This window comes from Mus pahari, chromosome 9 (genome assembly GCF_900095145.1).
Source record: "Mus pahari chromosome 9, PAHARI_EIJ_v1.1, whole genome shotgun sequence".
Taxonomy (NCBI): domain Eukaryota; kingdom Metazoa; phylum Chordata; class Mammalia; order Rodentia; family Muridae; genus Mus; species Mus pahari.
The window spans coordinates 45,542,451-45,547,679 of record NC_034598.1 but is presented as its reverse complement, the minus strand read 5'-3'; the positions used below and the strand labels follow the sequence as shown (position 1 = coordinate 45,547,679).

Below are 5,229 nucleotides of genomic sequence, written 5' to 3'. Positions count from 1 at the left end.
CTCCTTCTCCTCCTCCTCCTCCTCCTTTGAAGACAGGGTCTCACTATGTAGCCTAGGCTGGCCTGGAACTCCCCCGCCTCTGCCTCTGCCTCTGCCCTCTTGAGTGTTGAGCTTAACGTAGTGACCGTCACACTCAGTACTGTGTGACTTTGAAATTGTGAGTGATTGAGCCTGCATTGCCCGCACCCACAGTTTGTTTCGTGAAGGATCTTGGGGTCCCCTAGCGAATCCAGTACGCCCAGGCGAGGAGCACCCAGTGGGGCGGCTAATCTTCGTCTCTACAGCACAGACTTGGTTTTGCTCTGGCACACCAAGTAGTAACAGGAAAACCACCCCGCCCGCCAAGGTCTTGTCACAGGTTCTGTTCTTTGTGTCTAGAAATAGTGACTGGAATGATGCTCTCTGGGTCGGGGACCTGTCCCAGCATGCACCAGGCCCCTGGTGCTGTCCCCAGGACCTCAAGAATATATCGTAATCTCAGGAGCAGGTGGATCTCTGTGAGTCTGAGGCCAACCTGGGCTACACTGTGAGACCCTGTCTCTGTGGGGATTGATGGAGACCTTGGAACTTTCTAGAAAGAACAGCTACCACAGCCACTGTGGTTGACACAGGCTGAAAGTCAGACCCTTTTGTTTCCTCTCTGGCTGGTGTACTATATGACAGCGGCCTGGCAGGTCACCGCTTACTTGCTTTTCTTCCATGGAAGGTTGTCCCACGCCTGAGCCCTTTAATGGCTGACCCTGGCAATTCCAGGTTCTCGTGACAGACATCAAGGCCAGGGAGGAGGACTTGTTTCTGTTGCCTCCTGTCCCACTCCCACACTGGGAGGCAAAAGCCTCCATTTTTGACTGGGTAGGAGACTGGTAGGCTCCCTCGGGCCCCCACCTCCCTATGGTCTAGCCGCTTTCTCCCTGGCTCCTGGGAGACCAGTCCTGTCACAGTCTCCTATGGTAGTGGGGGTTGGTGACAGGGTCCGGGATGGGACATCAGAGAGCCTTCTAAAACGGCTGCCAACTTCTTCCTGAGGACTTGGGAGGGGATAATCTGATCGTTTTTTCCTGTTTTAAATTCGGGTCTGATTTGCATATTTTAAAATTCAACATTTTAAGCATAATAATTCAGGGTTTTCCTGAGCTCATCTCCGGGTGCAGCCATGATCCGTAGATGACAGGCTAATGCCACATTCTCCGCCCCTCCCGGCCCCCGCCCGCCCTGCCCCACCCCGCCCCTGCCCCCACCCAGCACCCACAGATGTACTTCCAGACTTTCGGTTCTCCTGATTTGGACATTCCCATCATGGAGTCTCAGGCTGTGCGACCTTATGCCCTGGTCTCTCACTGAGCTCCATGTCCTTCGGTTCCTCGGAGCCTGGCTCTTGTTCACTGCCATGTGGTATTCCACTGTGTGGACCGACTGTGCCATATTTCCACCATCCATTTGTAGACACCTGGGCCGCTTCTGACCTTCGTTGTGAATTGTGACGTTGAAGTGAGCTGGTCCTAACGGCTTACTATACTGAACTTAGGCTTTCTTTTTTGTTCTTCTTGAGGGTGAAGGTGTGAGTTTATCCATCCCCTGGGCTGGTCCTTCTCATCCCAAAGCACCCTGAGCTCAGAGCCTGTCCTCTTGCTAGGTCTAGCTGGTCAACAGCTGACACACAGATCGCAGATCAGCTTCCGAGTCTCACTAGGACCTCGGTGGCTTTCCTGAGGACCCCAACTAACACCCCACTGCCTCCTCTGTGCCCCACCCCCAGCCAAGCAGAGCTTCCCGCTCCTGTTGCTCTCTGCTCTGAGGGCTTCCCTTTCTCCCAGTCCTACAAAGGCACCTTGTCACCATGCTCTCAACCTCAGGACCCATGCCAAGCCCCAGATCAAGTGATTGGATGGCTGTGTGCTTGTGGGGTGTGTGTGTGTGTGTGTGTGTGTGTGTGTGTGTATGTGTGTGTGTGTGGTGTGTATGTGGTATGTGTGTGTGTGTATGGGTGTGTGTGGTGTGTATGTGGTGTGTTTGTGTGTGTGTGTGTGGTGTGTATGTGGTGTGTTTGTGTGTGTGTGGTGTGTGTGTGTGGTGTGCATGTGGTATGTGTGTGGGTATGGTTGTGTGTGTGTGGTGTGTATGTGGTGTGTGTTTATGTGTGTGTGGTATTTATGTGTGTATGGTTGTGTGTGTGGTGTGTTTGTGTATGTGTATGTATAGGTGTGTGTGGTGTGTATGTGGTATGTTTGTGTGTGTGTATGTGTGGAGTGTGTGTGGTGTGCATGTGGTATGTCTGTGTGTGATGTGTGGTGTGTATGTGGTGTGTTTGTGTCTGTGTGATATGTGTGTGTATGATGTGCGGTGTATGTGGTGTGCATGTATGTGTGGTGTGCATGTGTGTGTGATGTGCATGTGGTATGTGTGTGTGGTGTGTGGTGTGTGTATGGTGTGTATGTGATGTGTTTGTGTGTGTGGTATGTGTATGTGTATGATGTGTGGTGTGTATGGTCGTGTGTGTGTGTGGTTTGTATGTGATGTGTTTGTGTGTGTGTTTCCCAGTCTCCTTCATGTCAACTCAAAGTGGTTGGGTATGGTACTGGCATCATGAGATGGGGTGTATTGGGCAGCTCTCCTGGGACCAGTTGGTGCTGAGTCCCTGAACTCCGCTCCCACGCCAAGAGCTTCTCAAGTTGGGATAGCCACAGAGAGAGTGATTTCCACCCTGATACTCTTCTGCTGTGTGTAGAGCCCTGGTTGTGTGGGTTCGCTCATGCGTTTGAGCTTGTTTTAGGGCCGTTTCTTCCTGCAGGCTATTTTGCCCCCACCCCCACGCTGGGACCATGTATACAGGATTGGTTTTGTTTATTTTTTTAAGGGTGAGTGTTTTTATCTTTCTTGGTCTGAGAACACTGAAGGAAGTGCCCAGCGGGGCCATTAGCCACCATCAAACCCACAGATTGCATCTTCTGTACCCCCTGGAGTTTTCTTTGTTTTTTTGGGGGGGATCTTTTGAGGTGGCTTGGAGCTTTGGGGTCTCTGTAAAGATGGGAGTGGATGTAACCCAGGATTCCACCCAAGTCTCAACCTCAGGCTCAAGTTCCCCTCTGTCCCCTGTGCCCTACTTTTATGGAACCAGCCAGCTCCAGATGTCTGTCTCTGCTTGCATTGTGTCCCCGTGATGGGAGTGGCTATGTGGCAGTCAGTTTGTCTTGCTGCAATTTTGACCTTTGTGGCCATGCATAGGACTCTCTCCGGTGTCCCTCGAGTTAGATGCTTGTAGGCCTTTGTACCAGCACAGCAGGTCCTGAGGTCTGGTGAGAAGGCCCAGTGCATAAGGGTACCTGACTTGCACATGTCAGTTCAAATCCCCAGCACCCATGTAGAGGCTGGGTGTGAATGCACAGGTCTGTGATCCCAGCATTAGAAGGGGCGAGACAGGCTGGAGAGATGACTCAGTGGTTAAGAGCACTGACTGCTCTTCCAGAGGTCCCGAGTTCAATTCCCAGCAACCACACGATGGCTCACAACCATCTGTAATGGGATTTGATGCCTTCTTCTGGTGTGTCTGAAGACAGTGACAGTGTACTCATATACATAAAATGAATTTTAAAAAATTCTTAGAAGGGGAGCTCACTGGCTGGCCAGCCTGGTGTAGAGACCCAGGCTACTTGACTGTGCGACCTCATGAGAGGAAATGTCGAAGCAGGAGACTGCAGATGATTTTGGGGGTCATTAGAAGGAAGTTGACAGGGACGTGAAGAGGAGGCCTGAGGGGACGGCAACTGTGCTCGCAGGAAAGGGATCTGTGAGGGCAAGATAGAAAGGAAGGAAAATATAAGATGGGTTTCATGGCCCAGGCCTTTAGTCCCAGCACTCTGGTGGCAGAGGTTGGTGGGTCTCTGAGTTTGAGGCTAACTTGGGCTACCCTGACAGACTGAAACTGTGCCCCTGTAATAAGTTAATATGACTATTGTATACCTAATATGTTAACATTTATTAAACCAGTAACAGGATTAAGGGACCCATAGGCAGAAGCTGTAACTGGTCTCAGCTGACTCCTTTAGAAACTGGAGGGGCTGTCAGTGGATCCTGTGGGTTCTGGGGCGGGGAAGGTGACCTGGTGGAGGCTGAGGGTTACGATGGAAGGCCTGGACTTTGGCTGAGGCCTAAGGCTGTGGCATGTTAATGCCTGGTGGGCATCTCAGGCCCTGCAGGGTACTGAGCACTGTCTCTGCCTTCAGGACCCACTCTGTGACAAGAGATCCCCAGAGTAACAACAATATCCCTGGTCACACGTCTATAGGGACAGGCTCACCCTCGATCCAGAAGGCAGACCAGGATTCCGGGCAGCCTGGTTAGAGGAGTAATTAAGTGGCCCTGTTTCCTCTGGGGCAGTGACACAGATCTGTCCCTCCCTTCAGAGCTGTCAGTGATTCGAGAATGAGAGACTTGGGGTGCTTTGGGGACACCAGTGTGAGATCTCTACTTCTGAGTGTGTCTCCCTAGTGTCCCCTGTGAAAACCACCCCCTTCAGCTGTGGAGCTGTGGTCTCAGGGATGCAGGATCGGCACCGTCAGCGCTCTGCGGTCCCCCAGAGCGGTGGGGCTGTGGGCATCGACCCAGGAGAGGCACCAGGAAAGGCCGTGGCTGGAGAGGCTACAGGGTGTTTAGTGTGGATTAGTCACTGAGACAGACAGCTAGGCGGTCTCCTCAGGGCTTCAGGACTCTCAGCCCATTGGCTTCTATTGTCATGGGGGCAGATACTTCCTCCACAGCCCACTCCCTCCCTCCAGGTTCTGCCTCCTGACAGCCTATTCGGCTATGATTGATTGATGGGTTCACCCATGGATGAAGTGAGCGCTACCATGGTCCTGTTACCTGCCCTCAGCGCCACCGGTTTGAGAACAAGTCATCCACACATGAGCCTCAGTGGGTGAGGGGGCTCTCCAAACCATGGCACGATGCCCTATGCAGGAGCACAGTCTGAGGGCACACAAAACTGCAGAAATGTATTTCCTCAGATTGAAAGGTCAGGACTGGGGCGTGGTCAGGGGTGGAGCCCCAGCTTAGAATCCCCCAATGAGGAACTGGGGGGGGGGGTCAGGGTGGAGCCCTTGTCCAGAGTCCCTCTGTGTCGGTCTGGGGGCCTTGGTCCTGGTGAATCACTGGCCTAGCATGCCTCAGGGTTTTTGGGTTATGGCTGCTGTAATTTCTTTTTTTTTTTTTTTTTTAAAGATTTATTTATTTATT

General features: G+C 52.3%; 1 protein-coding gene across 1 annotated transcript in view; it reads left to right on the top strand.

The window, feature by feature from the left end:
• The window catches only part of Gng7 (G protein subunit gamma 7), a 62,503-nt gene that overhangs the window by 2,070 nt on the left and 55,204 nt on the right, over positions 1 to 5,229 (top strand). The gene's annotated exons all lie outside the window — the stretch shown is intronic.